This window comes from Aedes aegypti, chromosome 2 (genome assembly GCF_002204515.2).
Source record: "Aedes aegypti strain LVP_AGWG chromosome 2, AaegL5.0 Primary Assembly, whole genome shotgun sequence".
NCBI lineage: Eukaryota > Metazoa > Arthropoda > Insecta > Diptera > Culicidae > Aedes > Aedes aegypti.
The window spans coordinates 298,707,390-298,729,332 of NC_035108.1; the positions used below are offsets into that span (position 1 = coordinate 298,707,390).

Here is a 21,943-nt window from a genome sequence, read left to right on the forward strand (position 1 = left end):
TCCAAATGTAACAAACATGTTAAATGTCTTTATCCACTTATTCATAGAAAAACAAAACTTTGTGTTAAGAACAAGCTTTAGATCTTCAAACAAATTTTCAGGCCAGCCCTGTTGTGTATACTGTTCCAATATGGACTAGCTGTTGTAATATTAGAAAGAAAGCTCTGCAGAGGACTCAAAATACAATTTTTAAAATGATTCTGAAGCTTCCTCCCCGGTATAGTACTAATGAGTTACATAGAATAACCAAAATTAAAACATTGGAACCAACGTCGAATAAATTTATTAAAAATTTTAGACAAAAGTCGTTGCAATCTTCTATTGCCACGATTAATGCGTTATATATAAAGTACTACTTAGGATAAGTTAATTGAAAGCTTTATTCTCTTATAAGCAGGTGAAATTAACTCACCTGTAAATAATCTGAACTGCTACGACAAATGAAATGTAATATGTTGTCAACAAAATGTTGAACTGTTTTGAAAGTCTAATTTAATTTTAACAAATTAGGATGATAATGTGTTCTTACACAGAACACCTAAATATAAGAAATGAATCTAATATTTGGAATGATACTTATAAAATAATTAAAAAAAATCAGCTAAATTGAAGCACTAAAACCCGAGGGCAGGGCCTCCAAACTTGACCATTTTGTATGAAAAAAACAGCCAATGCGTACTTTACTCCGCCCATTACTGAATATATCTGATCAGCCACCCAAACCTAATCCAATATACCTCGTCTAATCCTTCGATTAGAACTTCAAATCCCCATCAGTAAGAATTTTGCCGCACCAAGCCCAAAACCCTTTAACCCAGCTTCCGCTGATACGAAAAGGAAAGCAATCCCAAGTAAGCTCTCGCAACTTTATCACCGTCTGTCACCCTTGGTCGTCGTGAACCTCTTCGCCTCTCTCCAAAGCGCCAAAATCTCAACACGTGCCCGTCTGCGTTTCCGAGTGAATTGCCAGATTTTGCGTTTTTCCCTAGTGGTGCTTTTTCGTTGTCGCTCGCTGTTGCCACTTGAAAGTTGTTTATTCGCGAAAGAACAGGCAGATGGCTTACCTTTGCCGGGTGCTTTCCTTAAGGGTGACACGAGCCGAGGGTAGGCGTTCACCAGAGTGCTATTTCAGATTTTTTTTTTTTTGGCTGTCGCTTCCAGACGTTTTTCTAGCAAGACACCAAATTTGCCTTCCCAGCTGAAAATTTTGAGCCAATTGTTGCTTGGGATCAGACTGGTTCATGTTCTAAATGAGCAATTTATTACTCAAGGATAAATGCACAACTTCTTCCTTAAAAATTTTGATTTAAAACTGTCGAAAAAAAAAGCAAATTTGGAAGAAGGGCGCTTCTTTGGAATACGCGCTTACTTCACGGAAAATATCTGTTTCCGGATCCATGAATAAATCATGAATATCCAAATTCATGGTCCGATTTTGTATGGCAAAGAGTGCCATGAATATGGGTATTCATGATTTTATGAATAATTCTCGTGGTTTCAGGAACACATTTTTACTCGTGCTCAAAAGGTGAAATGTTTAAAATTGCATCAAACTGAGTAATCAGTTCAAAATCATAGACAAAGGAGATTAAGCAAAATTGTATGGAGTTTGGTCCCAGAATGTACACAGATGACTCATACATCGTTTGAAAAATCTAAATGAGACAAGAAAAAGTTGGTATGGGGCCAAAAATATTCGTCGTGGGAGAAAAAAGTTAAGTGAGCTGAAACATTATTAAGAAGGGCATGGTTTGGGCAGTTTTCTATTAAATCATATATTCTTGCGCACATGTTTGGGATTCGTGCGTTAGGGTGCTTATGTATGTTTAAATTAGATGTTATTTTTCTACACAAGTGTGCTTACAATATGATTGTAGAAACCGATAATTTACTCGAGAAGGAATTCCCATATTGTATACGTTTTAACACTACAGTGGATTAGCTCAGTTCTGCACAACACTGGTAGAAAAACCTCGCTTATCATACACAGCATCAGCGTTCTGGCATTAGAGGTAGAAAAACGCAACAATTAAAGCACAGCAATTTTTTATATCACTAGCATCATACTAAATAACATGCTGATGCGCATTAGAAAAAGGTCAGCATTTTAAACCAAAAGTTAATGAAGTGTTTTTTTTATGAAAAAACTGTCAATAATCTGAACAGCACTATTTTAGTTTGCTATTAGGTAGTGTCAGCTCGATTGGTGGCATCATTCTTGGCGACATGTGCCCCTACAAATGCTTCGCTTAGATCACTAAGCATGTCATGCATACCATGACCCAACGCAGCTAATATTGACGATTAACACGTATCGATAAAATGAAATATAAGAGACCAAAAGCGGGATTCGGACTTTTGAATTCTGCTAATTTCTTGCATACCACACTGCTCATATAAACGTCAGAATCTATCGACTTTGACCACTAGCTTGTTATGATAAAACTGCGCCTAATTCGCTGCTATTAAAAACGAACGGTACCGACGCCTGCCTCGGTATGGGCTTCAGCTATTGAAGCAGACCGATATCACCACAGTATACGCCGCGAATATCAAGCAAACGTAGCTAGAAGAGATTATGCTTGCTGAAACGGAACTGCTATTTCATATCTGATAAGTGCGGGTACAAAAACAATGCATCCAACAAGCCTTCATACCGCGAGCCGAAATATACAAATATAAAGATGGGAGCATTTCTTCGGACGGAGGCGTGGTGATTGAAAGATAGAAGCAGCACTATGACGTATATTTAAATGGTGATGAGGGCACAGGTACTGAGTTCCAAGACAGTGGGGCAAATGACTACGTCGGAATGTTGGACAATAGCAATCAACCAGCTCCTACTTTGAGGAAAGTATGCCGTTCAACAGTTCAAGAATAAGAAAACAGTTGTAAAAGACGGTACATTAGCAGAACTCATCAAGATGAGCCCGGTCACTTGTCTGCATCAGTTGGTCGGCGTTAAGTAAGAGTGGACCAAGTGACATTTTTCATATTTTGAGAAAAATGGGTTTAAAGTCTAACGCTCTGTCATTTTAAAACTCGTTTAAAATTTGGTTCAATATTTCTACACATCTTTGTGTTACTTTCAAACAATATAATGTGATGTGGTAATCATGTGAAATATAATCCAAATATAATTATAATCCAAACCTCTGATAGAACGATTTTCTGATGGACTATGTGTACTTGGTCCACTCTGACTGAATTAAAGACCTCCGTTCAGTGAGTTGGTTCACTCTGACTGAACAATTTCAAGGAAAATGACAATTATTCAATGCTTGCATGGTCAAACTGGATGCATATCTCTAAGAAAATCAGATTATCAAGACCCTTGGATATCAGAATCGTAAATTCTTCAATAATCCATATCGCCAATATCGAAATCAGTGGCCATACAATAGCTTGAAGATTAAGGTTTTGCAGGGTCAGGGCATCGAAGACCAGAAATATTCAAATATGCGTTCAGTCAGAGTGGACCAAGTGAAAATCTAGAGTACCGACCAAAATATACTGGTCCAATAAGCGGGCTCTAGCACATTCTATACATACACCATAGAACTACCATAAACTTCTATCGGACTCTGAAATTGACTCAAAAAATGCAATAATCAATCAGTTTATTGCTTTTCAACACTTGGTCCGCTCTGTCTGCATAGAAATTGTTGCAATTTCTGACCACCCATCCAAATATGGTAAATGGTCAAAAACTAAATTCAAATGCATCGAATTAAGTAATATTTAAAAATTTCTATTGATGCATATGTAGAAGAATCATTCAATGTCGAGAAATCAGACAAATCTCTTGAAATGTTTTTCATTTCCTCGCATTCCTCAGCGCGCTGATCATTTTCGATGATATGGTAATAAGCACTTGAAGGCACATTAAACCCATAAGACGCCAGTGCACTCAAAACCATAACTTTGACATAGTGTATTGTGTATTATGGTAACAATGAAAAAAAGGTTCTCTAACACTTTCTCCGTCCTATATGACTTTAAATTTTCAATGGTTATTTGTTACTTTGAAGGTGGAGATTTTGTTACTAGTCACTGTAGCTGCTTTTTCTGATTCTGATCGAGGACTTAGATCGAAGAAACTGACACTGGTTCTACTTGTAGCTCTGGTCAATCGTAAAAGGAAACATATGAAAAATTACGAAAAATGCCCCTTTCGAATGGCTTTCTCAGTCTGGTAGTCGAAAAACGATGTATTTTACATTCTCGACGTTTCGACCCTTTTCAAGGGGTGCCCCTTACGCTCCTTGAAAAATGCCAAACCCCATCGGCTAAAACGTCGGGAATGTAAAAAACATCGTTTTTCGACTACCAGTCTAAGTAAGCTATCCAAAAATAGCATTCAAGAAACTCTTTTGCGATTGTGGTTTTTTGTGAAGAGTGAAAATTGACAACACCGATCCTCAAACGATTCGAGTGAGAATGCATCGAAATGCGAAGATTTTTTCTGGTACTCTTTCCCTCTTGTTTCTATGCTCACTTTTACTCACATTTTAAAAGAACTCTTGAGTGACCGGCCCGAACAAAACAGGCCTCGGGAAGTTGTGATGATACTCGTTTTTGAAGGAATTTTGCTTTGCACGCTCAAAAAAACATTCTGGAAAACGCGAACTTCCAAAAATACATCGTGAACTACCGTCATGTTTACATGAACGTTCTCGCAACTATCAGAGTCGTTCAAATTATCCAGGTCACTTAAAAAACGAGTAATCAGTGGCTCTTTATTGGCGAGAGTCGGTTCATTCGAACAAAAAGTGACCCGGAAAAAGAACGAATCGATCCATTTCCCCGATTCTTCTTCGTTCATTTCTCGGCTTTATTATAACGCTTGGCGTGTGCCTTGCTTTAAACGCCACGGCACACATGCGAAAACAGCTCTGCACTTTAAGCACTTTAACCGTTTTGCCCAAGTCTGGCATATATGCTTAATATTTTTACTGCCCATAACTGCATATTTGTAACATTCGACAAAAGTAGGCATTGAGTAAATGGCATACCAAGTGTGCATTTTATGACAATACGGGAGGCAACTAAAATTTCTAAAAATTACCAGGAACTCAAAAGTGCTTATTTGAGGCTGATATTTTGTACAACTTATATCGCAAACTAGATGAATAGTCAAAAAATAATTCTGATAAAAATTTCATTGATATTACATTACGAGGCTCATTTATAATCTCAATAGGGGTATTCACTTAAGGCGAAGTAGCCTGTCATTCGTTTTGGCAGCAATGATGACTTAGCTGCGTGCAATTTCAAAGTGATAAAACTTATTCTTGATAGTTTATATTGACTTGACAAAGCATCACTGTACGCGCCAACATACATAAAGTATGCTGATACTTTTTCAGCTGTGTCAGTGCAAAACCAACTGATTTTCTTTGATTCGAAATCGTGGGACGAATTAGCGACAATCATCAACGGTGCGTACAAATTTCAATGACGGCCTACTTCGCCTTAAAGCTGCGTAAACTGAGGTATCAGTGGAGAAATATTTCAAACGAAATATTCCTACTCTGATTTCAGGGGATAAAATCTGAGAAGAAATAATCTAGTAACCCAACAAAAATGTTATGGTTTTCGTGTGTTTGTTTGTGTGACATCACAGTTTTGTAAATTCGATTTGTGTCAGCCAAGAATTGAGAGTTTATGATCGCGTTACTGATTTCTGTAGGTTCCCGGAGTCTCTTTCGGTTTATCACTGAAGGTCAACAATTTGTTCTAATATGTTCCTCAAAAATCTTATGCATGGTTTGATGTGTCTGCCTTTTCATTGGTTTGAACATTTTTAAAGCTACGACCATGTCTGAATAAACTTTCACGACCATAAAAGTGATCCCGGATGAAAATTCGTATATTTTTATAATCGAATAAAAATCATGTGAAACTTCGAAATGCATTTACTGCCTGGAATCTGATTCGATGACAAAACATGAGGAAAATGAGGTTGCGTTCAAATTTGGTCAAGAGTTTATAGACTTCATTTGCTTAGACTCAGGCACAATGTTGTGCCATCAAATAGTTATATTAATTTTTTATTGTGACAAAAACGTATTTTAACAGGACGAACAACATCCGGAGAGAACAATGTCTCTGATTCGTTCTACCATCGTCGTCAGTCGCATAAAATCTATCCAGCTTCCATTTCCTTGAAAGATTCTCAAAATCTATTGCCAATCCTTTTCTTATGATCAATTTCCAGTTGTCTCTCAGCTTTGTCATGCAATGTCAAGATTTTTTAAACAGTTTTAGTCACAAGTTTTTTATTGAATTAGTTCTCGTTTTTCAATAAATAACACAGTTGTTGAATGTTTTTATAACGACCGACGCATTCTTGGATTGATCGTACCGTTTTGTCTCAAATTTCGAACAGACTCATATTCCGAACACTCGGTTTTTGTATGGCGATTTGGTTGAAATATTTCGCTGAAATATATCACCATATAACAAGGAAATGGCAGTCAATTGCAATTCAATTTTAACGTCTCCAATATAATTTATACCGCGGGAGTAGTGATGATTCACTAGTTTGAGACCAGTAGAACAAGCTCAGATAAATTTATTTGTGAAATTATTCATTTGAATACGATTGATTCGTGCTGTTCGGAATTTGAATCAAGGTGTTCGGAATATGAGACAGAATGAACACAGTGTTCGGCATTTGAATAAAAATGTTGTTCCATATTTTTACATTTAAACAATACTGAAACTAATTAAATCAACATAATTATTGGTACACCCAACAGCCAACAGTTAGACTTTGCGAGGAAATTAAAATTTACACAAATATCATCCGATTTATGCCAATCAGTTGCATTTGAAGTCACTGTTGGCCTTAAGTGTTCGGAATATGAGTCAAAACGGTATGTTGAATCTGAACACATTGAAATATTTCCTGAAGAGTCTCAGGAATTTTGTGAAATATTTAAGATAATCAGTTTATCACGATATACGCGGCAATTTACGCCAATAAGTGAATACCCCTAATGTGACTGTTATGCGGTTATAATTACCAATGTGACAAAACAACTTGGTATTTTTTTCAAATTTTCTGGAACAATGTCACAGATTTCAGTAAGTTGATCGTAAGTATTTATCATTTGATGACTCTCCATGGTATTAACTCCAATTTGTCTAAAATGTCGAATGTGACTGTTTTGCTGTTATGGGCAGTTTAGCTCCCACGCACGCTGCTCTAGAGCATGTCTTCGAACTCTGGTGATGTTGAGGAGTATTATCAAGCCTTAGAGAACAAAACCAGTGATTTTTTTGTTTTAGTACATGGTTAGTGACAAAACTGTGAAAAAAGTTGTCCTATATGGCAAATTATTGTCAAAATGTACTACAGTGACCAAAAATTACATTTAGCTTCAAAAAATAACGTTTGTAAGTACTCTATACCGTTTTACCTGAAGTTCCGAACATACTCATAATCCGAATACTCGGTTTTTGTATGGCAATTGGATTGAAATGTTTTGTTGAAATATGTCATCAAATTGATAGTTATTTTTTTTTCTATCTTTATTAACGAGATTTTTAGCGCTTGGCTAGTTCATCTCGGGACCAACGGCTTTGCTTCCCTTCCGAAGGAAGTCGTCACTATATTTTTTTGTCATAAGTGACTATCTCGGGGATGGGATTCGATCCCAGGTCCTCGGCGTGAGAGGCGTGAGTTCTAACCACTACACCAGGCCCGTCCCCTGATAGTAAATAGCAGCCAATTAGAAGTCAATTTTTATCGTTACGTTATTTAATCTTTGGGAGTTGTAACGATTCGCTAGTTCAAGATCAGTAGAACTGGCTCTAATTAATTTATACACGAAATTGTGCATTTAAATACGATTTATTCATGCTGTTCGGAATTTGAATCAAGATGTTCGGAATATGAGACAGAAGGAACGCAATGTTCGGCATTTGAATCAAAATGCTGTACTTTCACGTAGAAACAATACTACAATTCATTGAATCAACATTATTAGCATCACAACACACCCTACTTCAACAGCTTACAATCAAGTTTGGCGAAGAAATTAAAATTTCAGTTCATGCATTTGATAGCATTCAATGCATATGAGTCAAAACGGTATAAGTTTGCACGATTTTAAGAGATTTTATGGACCTTACTGTACATCGATAGCAATCTGTACGTGAGTATGTCTTTGCAAACAAAATTTGATTTTGACAAAGTTCTCAATATTTTAACTAATCCTATTGTTAAAGTGAATTTAATTGCAGTACTCAAGTGTGAAGTGAAATGCAAATCTATTGTAATAGTAGAAAAAATAATCAAATGGTTTGTCGTTTTGATTTATATGATTAATTTATCCAACACATGTTTTCAATTGCAAAATTTCCTGAAAAATTAGAAAATCCAAGGTTGTAACTATTATGAAACCGGACAGCATGCCAAAGTTTCTTGCTATCGTCCAATCAGGTTGCTCTTCTCGATCAGTAAACTTTTTGAAAATGTTATTTTGAATAGGATGATTGTCCACATCAAAGAAAACTCAATTGTTGTCATGAACAGTTTGAATTCTGACATGGACATTCAAACACTCATCAACTTTTACGTGAAACGAATTTGTTCCGTTCCAACTAATATGAAGACTATCCAAATGGTCTAGTTCTTCCTAACATAGTCATAGTATTCGATTGTATTCGTCATAAGAGTTTGAGTTTATAATAATTTAAAGTTATCTGTCAAATCGTACATTTGATATGATTAACAGAATTTGAAGTTTGATAAGCTTTATATAAGAATTGGGTATCCTTAAGGCTGCGTCGTGACTGACATGAGCTACAGAGATTGTATTTTTGTTGTTTTCGGATGACGATAATAGATCGCAAAATACGATACTATATGGGTATTGTCAGGTTAAGATTGACAAACAACTCTTTTCTCATATAAGCCGATGAATTCAAGTCACCTGTGCAAACTCTGAGGATGGTAGTGTTGCCTAAGACATAACAGCTAGTTCCAGAAATAAGAAATGAATATTATATTTGAGATGATACTTATAAAGAAATAAAAATTCAAGAGTTCTCTGTTTCCTATTTTATTTACAATTGCAATCTATGTGCTTATGCACCTTATGCAATTCATTATCGTAAGATACTTAATCAAGATCTTTATTTCAAAAGAGAACCATAAATGCTTTGAACCAGTCTCTAACAGGAATAAACTCTCTCAAGATAAATTGGCTGGGTCTGAATTCCGGTAGCATATCGTCGGCTTAGGTCACCTTCTGCTAATCCGCTCGTTCAAACCAGATTACAACCATGGTAAATTGATGGGTTATAAGGGACCGGGTAGACATACTTCACACTGGTAAAAATGAGTAAAAACGCTCTCACTCGCTGCGTTGTGCCTGAATAAATATTACATTTTTCTACCCCTGAGGGTACGAGGAAACAATTTCGGCTGGGAATTCGGGAGGCACTATGGATACGATTATCTCGCATCTAGTAAAACGGTGAGTTCGTTTCGCATGAAGAAGAAGATTCCTGAAAAATGAGATGATGGAGTTTGATAGCAACTTGACTGCTATTTTCCGGTTAAACCCTTCGGTCAATTAGGGAGGAAATGGCGAAACCAAAGTAACAGTGAATTAATGCGAGTTGTTAAACATGCTGGGACAAATTGTACAAATTATTGACATTTTCAAATGAAACTTTAGATTAGATTAGAATTAGTAACCTATCAATCCTTCTTAATGCAGGGTTCTCCTAACGCTGCAAGTCGTTTAACAATAATTGGCAATCAAGGTTAATATTGATCACTTATTCCCAACCAATCACTGACGTACCTACTACTCATATCGTTCAAACTCGAAAATCAAATCACGTCAACCAACTTCTGTTTTACGATTCGGAATCCCCTGACCGTGCTCTACACATTCTGTGTCACAGCAGCCTCCCAAAGTGTGACAATTCGATGTTTGCTCGGAAAATCGACTCCTGTCGGATTTTTGCCGCATTCATTCAATCCCAGCTTTCAATCATGCATGAACTTTTTTATCGCCCGTTGACAGTTTTCACATTCGTACCTACCTCAGTGTCGTAAAATTTCGATGGAAATCTTATTGGCGGCAGCAGCACAAGTGGTGGCTGGGAAAATTGCAATCTAGTCCAATATGGGTATCGAACTTTATTTTCTTCGGGGATCAGGTTCTTGATTCTCAATCAGCAGATTTTATTGCGTTTTATGAATCAGGACGAGAGCGTCATGGATTGTGACGATACTTTTTCGAAATGTGTTTTCCTTCAAGTGTTCATAAGAAACGGTTGGGATACATTGTTTGATGGCGTAGCATACAGTATATTGATGTAAGATTCCAATAGAGATGACAATGTAGTTCTTACATTTTAGAATTTTTCTGTGCAACATTCTAAAAATTAGCAATTTTCTGTTAGATCTCAGCAAGTAAGTACGCTGTGAGTTTCAACTCTGTAAAATATAACATAATACTATTAGGATATTGTACAATTTCAAGTTAACAGTATTGCAAATGGACGCTTTTAATGCATACTAATATTAATTTTCACCGAAGATAAAGTCAGCGTATAATACATTCTATTGTTTTAACTTTTTTTTAGTATAAATATTGCTCTCATTTCTTTTTTATAGGCTTATGTGTTTGACACAACAGCGTCCTGATTTCGTTACTCTATTAAGCTTATATTGATATTTATCAAAAATACAAGTTTGGTTTTGATATTTGGTCTGTTACAGATCAGGTAGATTATCAAAATTTGTTCAAATCTTTCCCTAACATTATTTAGCTTTCGTTTCTCCATTTATTCTCAAGTTCAAGATTACCTCCCTTCGCTTGAATCAATTTGTTTCGGTGAAACGTGCTCTCCATCCTGCATCATCATTTGCCCACCAGGCTAGGAAAGATTTGATCATATGCATATCGCCTCCAACCACTAGACTAGACCTTCTCAATTTCCTACAGCAGCAATACGCCCTGCGCACACGGAATGAGCAATTTAAGGACGAACGACACGTTTGGCATAAATTAAACCGGAGCCGATGATCGTGTGGATGCTGGAAGGAAATCATGAACGCGTAGACGCCATCACCCGTGATTTGAAAATGATTTTATGCTCTAGGAAAAAGATAACTATCAGTAGCTCATCGACATACAACCAATTAACAAAATTGATATAAACTACATTTTGATATTAACAATTGCATCGAAATGAGTCATCAGTTCGATACTTTACACAAATTTTTCGAACATCAAATCGAAATACACGCTATGTCTGAACCAGATGATTATAAAAATCGAATGTACATCGGGTTTTTTCTCGCTAGAGATCAGCATTAGGTCTACATTTTCATATTCGGAAGGTTTTAAAATATTTCCTCGGGGAAATTTTGATTTTTTCCACATTATAGATATTTTTAATAGTAAATCCCATGAAAACCCCGTTTTTCAATGTATTCCAGCCCATACAAAATGTATTAAAAAAAATTACCGATAGAATATTTCAAAACCTTCCGATTATGAAAATATAGACCAAATACTGATCTTTTGTGAGAAAAAAACCGATGTACATCCGATTTTTATAATCGTCTGGTTCAGACATAGTCCATACCCTTCGATTCAAGTGAGAAAGCAAAGAGTGCCGCCAACAGTGATCGATTGTTTCGAATTTGGAGGATTTAGGCAGGAGATCTTGAAATCCATTAGAGGAATCGAGGTTTCCTTTCAAATCGCAAAGAAAGGAGACTGTCGTGTTTTGCCGGACACTTTTAAAGATCACGTATTTCTACTCAACGTCTTGAAGAGAAGAAACATTTTTTTACTTATGGCGACAAAACAGAACGTTTGTTCAAAATAGTTTTGAAAGGTCTCTCAAGTGATTATGATTCACATGAAGAGATCAAAAGGGAAACATTATGAAAAAGAGAGCCCACTCTGACCTTCGTCGAAAAGGGTTTTCTCAAGAATATTAATAAGTTTACTTTAACAAAAGTGATCTACATAATATTAAACTTTAGGAAAAGCAAGACCTAGGACGAGCTGTTTAATTTTCTAACAACTTATAACTTGCATATAGCAGTTAATACTGAAACTTATTTGAAACCTGGATCCAAACTTAAAAGAGTTCCAAACATTTTTAGTTATCGTGGTGATCGACTCGATGGGGCATGTGGGGGAGTTGCAATCATCATTCATAGGCGTATAAAAAATTTTTTTTTTTTGGTTATTTGAAACCAAAGTTTTTGATGTTTTGGGTGTTTTATTGAAACACAGCTGGGTAAATATTTTTTCATAGCTGCCTATTTGCCTTTTCAATGCTCTGGGCAGCAAGTTAATTGGCTCCAAACTGACTTGCGAAAATTGACACGCAATAAGTCAAGTTTTTTGTCAATGATGACTTTAATGCCAAACATCGCTCATTGAATAATTCGCTTAGTAATTCCAACGGCAGAATTTTATTTGATGAGTGCTCTTCGGGATATATCTCAATTCAATACCCTGACAGCCCTACACGGTTTTCCTCTTCTAGAAACCCTTCTACGATTGTCTTGCTCTTAACCGACTCTAGTCACCCTTGTAGCCAACTGTTCTTTAAACTTTAACAAATTCCATAGATGAAGCAAGGGACATTGCAATACCAAAATGTGAAGTTAAATTTGAATCCGTGATTATAGACGATTATAAAACTTTGATCCGTCTTTAAAACATGAGGAGAAGGCAATTTCAACGCACTTGCGATCCTGCTTTAAACATTATATGGCAGAATAAAAAGAACTTAAAAATTATGTTATTTATATGGAGCACATCCTCACATGGCTTTTTTATGATCGTTAACATTCCAACTTCATGTATAAAATTGATGCCAATATTCTTCTGAAATGGTGCACGTTTCTTTGAAGTCACCCAATGCCAAAAACTATTGATTTGACAAATTTAGTGGTGGAATAAATGAATTAAAAATGATATTGATGTTTTGCTTAATATACTATTGTTTTTTGTCGAACAGTGTAATCGACGGTTCAGCCGTTACCCGGTTGAAGGTCCAGCGATTACGTTGGAATGTTAAGGTGACACATCTCGGAATCCAAACATGGCAGGCATAATGGCCGGCTTCTGCCCCTACTCACGATTTCGAAGGCACTAATCTGCTGCAATCATGAACGTACAAAGTCATGCTTGTGCACAAAGCTAAAATAGAAGTTGCACTGTAGTTTGATGCTTCTTTCGCGAGATTTGTGCCTTCAAAGTTCTGGTACATTATTGAATTTTGATTCCAAGCTGTTTCACTTTAATGCTGACCCTCATGGAAGTGATCACCATCCTATACAAATGTCGGAAGCTGTTGTAGCTAGACGATCTTGCTGGTTGTATGATCAGGCGGACTGGACCGCTTATAATAACAACATAAATGCATATTTTGGCACCCAACAACTGTGTAGCATATCCGAGCAATAGGTATGACTGGAAGTCACTCCACAGATAAAAAAAGCTATCAAAGCGCGCAAAAAGCCCTTCTTGCCGTCAAAAGAATGGATTTGACCATCTTTATCGTGATGCGACTTTCTTGACAATATTAATACCCTATTACGGAAACAACGGCTATAGTGGTATCTGCGCTCGTGTACATACACATTACATATCACACTACTTACATTACGTATCACACTACTTAAAGAGTGCTGGTGGAAAATATAAACAAAGATCAGCTGTTCCCAGCAAAATCAAACGGGAGTATTTTCAACCAGCAAATTTGCGCCTGTGTTCGTGACACCACTCGGCGAGAGCTCAATAGCGAATGGTCTTGGCAAATACTTCACTAACCTTGCTACCTTTGACAGCTACGATTCGGAGTTTATCCGACGACATAGTCAACTTCAACGTACCTGCGATCAACACCCAACTTTACATCAATCAACCAATCTTAGTAGAAGAACTGCAATAGGCTCTAAGCCGAAGTAAAGGCAAGTCCGCCGGTCCTGATGACATTGGATACCCTATGTTATGTTGAAGAGGCTTGACGGACCAAAGAAACTAGAACTGCTCGAGATAACTAAAACCTATTGACTGGAAATACTTTCCCGCTTGAGTGGCGTGAAAGTCTCGTTGTTCCTATTCCGAAGCCTGAAAATCAAATGCGTGAATCAACAAGCTACCGGCCAAGTTATCTCACTTGCTTCCTTTCGAAGGTAGTAGAGAGGATGGTAAGCCGTTGAATAACGCACCACCATCAGCAACATGGTCTACTGGACCACCAGCACGATTCTATGACACTACCCCGAACGCCACTACCCCGAATGCCACTACCCCGAAAGCCATTAGCCCGAATGGGTCATTACCCCGAACGCCATTACCCCGAATGCATAACATTTTGAGACTTATTCTAGTTATAGAGTGGGGAGATTATTGTACGATTCCTTATGAGTATTTAACGAATTTGGCTCAACAATATATTGTTCAAATATTGGAAGATAAAAAGCAGTTAGTTATAAGTTTTGTTTAAATTTGTCCTCTAATTTTAGTGAGATTCACACAGCCACATTGCAATGCTCTGAAAAACAGCCTTTCTCGAAAAGAAGGGTGAATTTATTATGAAAAGGATAACTATAAAATGCACTAAATAAGGATGCAGTAAAGTCTCTTATTGGACAACGGTACCCACTTCCTTCACCCATTTTTGTAGGTGTCGGGCTACTAGCATTACGATCTTCTCAAAGATTTTGTTTCGTAAACGATGGTAATGGAAGACCCTGAGATAGTCGCTGCAAGTGTTGTTCTATGGAACCCGCTTAAATACTAAACAGATAGACAACCGTTCCGTAATAGCAAGGAAACGTTAAAACACTTGTACATGTTAGAAAATAGCGGCCTCTGATTGCCGCTACACTAAAACTTTCGTAGGTTTGTGGGATCATTAATTTAAATTTCGATGAAATAACCACAAAAAATATTGTTTGTTTTGATTCAAGGCAATGAAGAGATGATGATGGCAGAAAAGTGGTGAGCAAATTCATGAGAGACCTGTTTGTTTTCATACAAGAAGATAAAAGAAATGGACAATTTTTGATTTGAATTATAGCAGGATTCAGAATATATTACTTTAAAAAAGCTGTTCTATTTGGAAATATTAGTGACTAGCTTATCCAACAAAAGCATGAAAGAACAGCCTATTTAAGAAAGAAGGGCAAATTTCTGGTGAAATGTTTGCAGCTATGACGTTAATGATCACTGTAACAACGTGATGATATGATAAATATTTTCATTTCTCATGAATATAGGCATAAGACAGGAAAATATTTGTTTAAAAACAAAATTGAAATATGAAAATCACCTTGAAGTCCAAATACCGGTGATCACGCAGCTGTTCAGCACGACCATATTGAGGGTCATGGGTTCGAATTCCTCCGGTGGCTGGTCTTATGCATTGAACATTTCCTTGACGTCCCTGGGCATAGAGGCACATGTACAAGAATGGTAAGTTAACAAGGAACTGAGAGCTCAACAAGAGGATTGTTTTATTAAAAGCCCATTCACAAATTTCGTAACGCTGAAGGGGGCAAAAAATGTTTTGGGTGGTTGTCCTCAAAATGCTACAGCTCATACACTATATGAAGAACTTCCATACAAAAAATGGCACAAAGGGATGGGTAATTATCGCAAGGGCAATTTTTGGCGTTATAAAATTTGTGAATGAACGCTTGAACTACGAAGATGCCCACTGAGTTGATAAACAGGCACTGTCTCAGAAAATGAGAAGAAAATAGTTGCCAACAAGATATTTCGAAAGATTAGCTGACATATAAAAGAAGGAAAAATATATAATGAACATTTTACCGACGAATTTTACGCGCCATTAATTACCAGTTTTCATTAAAGACGCATTTTTGCCCGCAAAACAAGATACTGCACTGTACCTCATACTATTCGGGGTAATGGCTTTCGGGGTAGTGACCCATTCGGGGTAGTGGCGTTCGGGGTAATGGGATGGGGCCACCAGCACACCTTCCGGCCGGGGTATGGAACTCCTACCTACTTTGCGGCCCTAAGTAGGAGAGGTCTTGCAAGAAGTGAAATATAAGAACCGTCACACCGAGATGATCTTGTTGGACATCTCGAAAGCTTTTAGCCGGACATGAACGCCTTCCGTCCTAGAAAAGCTGGTCAGCTACGACCTTATCGGTCCTATTCTGCATTTTATTCGAAATTTTCTGACAAACTCTTTAGGGCAGTCAAAGGATACACAAAGTGTGCATCCTTTAAGGAGGAAACCGGTGTTCCACAGAGATTCGTCTTATTGGTAACACTGTTCCTCATTATACGTGGACGATATACCTACTAATAGTAGTGTCTGGACCAGTGCTGGTAGACTCACACTCAAAATCTCAATCAATACGCTCTCCCGTGAGATCAAACTCATTAGAGAACTGCTTCGCAAATCTCACGCTTGAGATTTTGATGCAAAATCAACTCAATCAACTCAAACCGTAAAAAATGATTCAGTCGCAAAACCCGGTAAAAACTCGTGAAATCCAAATGTTGTTGTTTACGTTAGAAAGGATTAACATAATTTTACCAGACTAACAAGAAATTATTGCCGTGTGTGAGTAAACTGTGGAAATACAAGTCAATGAGTTAAAAAGGTGAGCCAACTCATCCATGATTCTTGACTGCTGAGTTGCATGATTGACAACTCACGTATGAAAAATCTCAAGCGTGAGTTGTGAGAAATTGAGTTTTTCACAACACTGGTCTGGACCGACAATCTCAGCTACACTTAGCTTAGCTTAGCTTGACCGAAGTCAGTGAAAATGCACAAAGAATCAACTAGAAGTTTGGCTGGGATTGGCCATAATCTTCTTCAGTGTGCATAATTCAATGCCTCTATTTATACAGGGTCAATAACGGCGCCGGCCACGTCCTTGCAGTCAGGTGGGATTGGGGGAAGGAATGTTAGTGTGTAACCTTTGCTTTTTGGAGACCGTGTTTGCCTCTGCATCTCCACAAAGGTTACTGGGAGGGATGTTTGTTAATGGGGAGGATCGTTGGGTCATAGGATTCACTTTGATAAGCGATTAGTCCATGATAAACAATGATTTGTGAGATATATACATGCTTATACGTAAATATAATATTTCAATTTGATATGAACAATTTCTATGTAAAGGAAAATTATGCCGACACTTGAGGTGACGAACCATTCAAAGTTTGTTGAACAAATACCTAAATGTAACATTCCTACAGCTGTCAGGACGAAAGCATGTGTAATTATATTTTACTCATTTGAAAAGAAACAAAAAAACTCGATTGGTTGGGACATCATAGAACACTCTTATGCTTAAGCCGACACTTACAGTGGCGAACCATCCAAAGTTTGTTGAATAAAGTGAACCTTTCGCAAGTCTACACTTGTAGTGTCGAACCATTCAAAGTTTTTTTAATTACAAAAATAAAGGTATATAAGAGGTGTTCTGAAAAAAAATGTTAAACATAAATAAATCATGAATCAGAGTTTGTGTCGACACTCACAGTGACGAACCATCCATAGTTTGTTGAAAAATCATATTTACATCCCACCATTATAACGATTGAATGTGCAGTCATACATATTTTATAGATTAGAAATAGTAGCATGAAACGAGCTCACCAATTGATCCGTTATCCTTGACTGAGCAGCCACAATCCACTTTCGGCTTCACTCGTTTGCTCGGCCATAAAAAAGCACTCAGGAAAAAAAAAAAATAAGCGCGCGACCCAAAAAGAATAAAAAAAAAAAAAAAAAAACTGTTCGGGCTTTCTTGACGCACTGCCCAGGAGCAAGCGTCAAGGTCGAAGGATCAAACAGAACTAACCGATCGCGGCACTTTTTCAGTTACTCCAACCGAACTCACCGAACTCACCGATCACGCCACTTTTTCACTTACAAGTGAAAAGTCAAGGTCGAAAGATCAAACAGAACTCCTCTGGACCGACAATCTCAGCTACACGCAGAAAAACCTAAGCAGCCGTCTCCCGGGTAGCCAAATGGGCTGTCTCTGTTGGTTTTTCCAAGACGGCTTCAAAAAGCATTCGGTGCCATATATATATGCTCATCCGGGTATAGGGTCAGTGGGCCTCCGATCGTCATCATCAACGTTTGTATGACAGCAAAAGTTATTGCAGTCATCTTCGACCGCGGCATGACCCTCAAGCCCCACTGTGAAGCAATCAGAGACAACTGTCTTAGCCTCCTAAACTTACTAAAATCTCTTTCGAGACCGCACCGTAGCAACAACAGAGGTGTCCAGTTCCGTGTCGCCATCGCTCTAATTGACAGTCGACTGTTTTGCGGTATAGAAACCACTTTCCTTGTGATGAACAGATTTGTTGAGACACTATCTCCAATTTATAACTGCTACGCACGAATAGTTTAGGGTCTCCTCCCGTCCACTCCGACCGACGCAGCCTGCATCGAGGCTGGCCTTCTTCCCTTCCGTTATTTGATTCCTGCTACACTTTGTACGACAGCGACCGCTTTAGCTCCTAGAAGAAGCCAACATCCGGCTGGACAACAGAGCCGGCGTTACATTCGCTCCTGTCGCCAAGATCCACACTGATACGCGTGACTGGTGCCACTCTTCTCTGAAATTTGAAGAAGAATAAAGGAGACTCATCAAAACGGTTGCGACAGAAGACCCATACATACGACTATACGACATCAGCGGCGTTATATAGGTGGCTCCCTCTTAACGCAAGGGGTTGGAACAGGCATTGCGGATGACGAGCTCGCGAGGGGCCCACTTGCGGAAAATGAAAGAAAATGTTGATGCCGTCCAAGCAGACAACGAAGGACCAGAAAGTCATCTCCCAATTGAGAACCGGCAATTTGAGGGTCTCTCACGATCTTGGAGGGACACGTTCTCGCCGAATCGGCGATGTTTGCGATACATACAACACAGTTGAACGCGAAATCTGTGTATGTCCGTTTTACGAAAGTTCCAGGCAGATTTACGGGTTGTCAGGCAGCATCCGAGACGCTCTTCGAGACCACTCAACGTTAACTGCATCGATAATATCTTTCGTCAACGATCCGAAGTCTATCTTAAAATTTAGTTTCTTTGATATCCTGATCTTTTGTTTGCGGCAAACTTTGTTCTAATTTACTCCGTCTGTGATTTTCAAACTTCTCGTATATCGTCAGCTCTGAACTTTTATTTTAATTCATATTTTGGTAGTCCCCCAGCTACGCTCAATTGTTTTGTTGTGACTTTTAACATGTGGCTATTGCCTTTTTATCTATCCCGCGATTCAGTTATTATTCTGTTGAGATACAAAAATTATCCTGAAACATTTTTTTTTTCAGGCGTTTCTTTCTGACTCGTCATAATTATCGGACTGGGGATAAATCTGCCTACAGCAGAAAATCCCTCAATAAAAAAAGTTAAAAAATTAAACCGGACGAAAAACCTGCAGAAGTTTCAAGCCCTCGTCAAATCAGCTTGCTTGCCGTCATCCATATACTTTTTGAAAAGAACATTTTGAACAGAATGATGGTCCATATTAACGAAAGTTCAATTTTTGCCAATGAACAGTTCGGTTTATGACTCAACCATCATAACATTAGTCACAGTTTGTTGGCAGCACTGAATCGCGTCGGAGCCAATTCTTTAATGCGTCCGAAATTTTTAGATTTTTCAGAAAAGTTGAGTGAATTAAATCAAACAACTTAATAAGAACTGATTTATAAGGAACGTTCTATCACAAAAGTGTAGTGGATCGCAATATAATTATATTATCGCGCTGAAATTGATCATGTAATGTTTGCGCGTTGCAGCTCGGTTGTGTTTTTACGGCCATTAGCCGAGATGAAATTCGCTGAAAATTCAGCGAAGAAATGTATGTGTGTATTCTAACGACGGGAAGCATTCTCTAAAGTTTCACTACTTGAGTGTGTGTAAGTACACACCCGAAACTTGGCAGCAATGTGTTAGTGTAATGCTTATCGAATTGGCATCGGCGTGCAGCGGTAAATGTGAATGAAGACAAGCAGCTGAGCATAGATGCTCTTGTGAATGTTTTTAATGCGAAACATGGCGTGTGCGATCCGGGCGCAAAAAAAAATACGTCAATTTGCAGCTGGACAGAGAAGCGCCTACAAGAATCATCGTTACTGCAGCTAAGTTATATATAATTGCTTACATTTTTGATTTTTATTCGTGAATTCTTTTGCGATGTTTTCATTGGTGAGCATTTGAGGGGAGAATGCCGTTAACCACCCGGCATGCATATACGACATGACTATAATCAACGCGTTCATTAGTTTTTGGGGGATGTTGAATCATTGCATCGTTACATTTTTCCTAGTTATACGAATAACCTTTAGTATTTTCTTGGATTAACATTCGCATTGTGTTATGTGTGTGTTTTTAGACACGTAATTTTTGTTTTATTATTTCTCGTAATTCTTTTTTGTTGGTAGTATCCAATTGTAATTTCGCAGACGGTGAACATTTTCAAATCAAATCGCATTGTATGCTAAAACATCTTGGAAAAACTTGTATTTAGGCATGATACCGTTTACTGTATTCATTATCATTTACAGTTCCTAGCCCATCATCAGGAACGTCATTTAATGACCAATACTTATGTATATACACATGAGTGAGACGGTGTGCGTGAAAGATTCGATTTTCACTAACATTCTTTCATTAGGATATGTGAGCGGTGCGATGCATTTGAGTTCGTTGGTGTGTTAGTGGGCTAGTCGCCTCAATGGTTTAATTAGGGTGATTTTAGATGGCGTCTGTCGAAGTATAGAAGCGCCGAGAGGATAAGAGGGATATAATTATTCTAATTGTTCAAAAGTGACTCTCTTTTGTCCGCAAGATTCGCTTCAGTGTCTCTGCTTATGGGTCAACCATAACCCTTTTTGGCCCTTCATACAACGGTATTGTGAATTCAGATTGATAATGAAAATTGACTTTGTTCTACAGTGGTAACACATGCAAAGAAAGACTCAAGCTAGGCTGGTGGCTATCTACATACATGAAATATTATGTTATATCATATATTTTATATTTCAGTTATTACATTACAGAGCATTACATTATATCCATCACAGGGATCCAATTATATGGATTTAACTTATAGAGGAGCATCATGCAATCTACATAGGGATCGTTCAAATATTACGTAACGCTACAGGGGGAGGGAGGGAGTCTTACGTGGTGTTACGGTCCATACAAAAATTTAAAATTTTCCATACAAAAGCTGTTACTTGGGAGAGGGAGGGGGTCTAAAATTGTCATATTTTGCGTTACGTAATATTTGAATGAACCCATACTTACGATACTGAAATAATTATTGCTCTTCATCTTTCAGCACATCGTTCATCTTAACAAAATGTATTACAATCTTATTTCAGGGAGTGCTGAGTGAGGTTGAATCTATCTATATAAATAAAAATGGAGTGGTGTTTGTATGTCACGAAATGGCTTGAGAATGGTCCAACGGATTGCCGCAAGATTTTCACTGTTGCACTCCTCAAGAGATGCGACGTGTTCGTGCGAAGAAAAAATTCAGGAAAGTCGCCGGATTTATCGGAAAACGGGAGAAGACTAAGGTGTAATTTGTATGGGGGATTTCTTTACGTTTTCCAACAGCCTACTTGATGGCAAAACGAAGTTTGCCGGGACCACTAGTTCATAATATTTATTGAATTATTTTAGTTTCAACATCTATATAAACCATATATGAATATGATTTCCATTCATATACATATCATTATATTTATTTTATTTCATCACATATTGGGAATTGGAAGGGTGCATCAGGGCATCATTGAAGTTGCAGCTGGACGATGGAGTGGAGTGCCAACCGGAGTCTAGAAGAATGTGCCGTAACGTCCTTGTAGATACGAGCATATCTTATACAGTTGCAATAGGTTTGATGCGGCCTTC

General features: G+C 37.8%; 1 protein-coding gene across 2 annotated transcripts in view; it reads left to right on the plus strand.

Annotated features, from left to right (window-relative positions):
- Window positions 1-21,943, plus strand: part of LOC5571668 — a 411,897-nt gene that overhangs the window by 136,063 nt on the left and 253,891 nt on the right. The gene's annotated exons all lie outside the window — the stretch shown is intronic.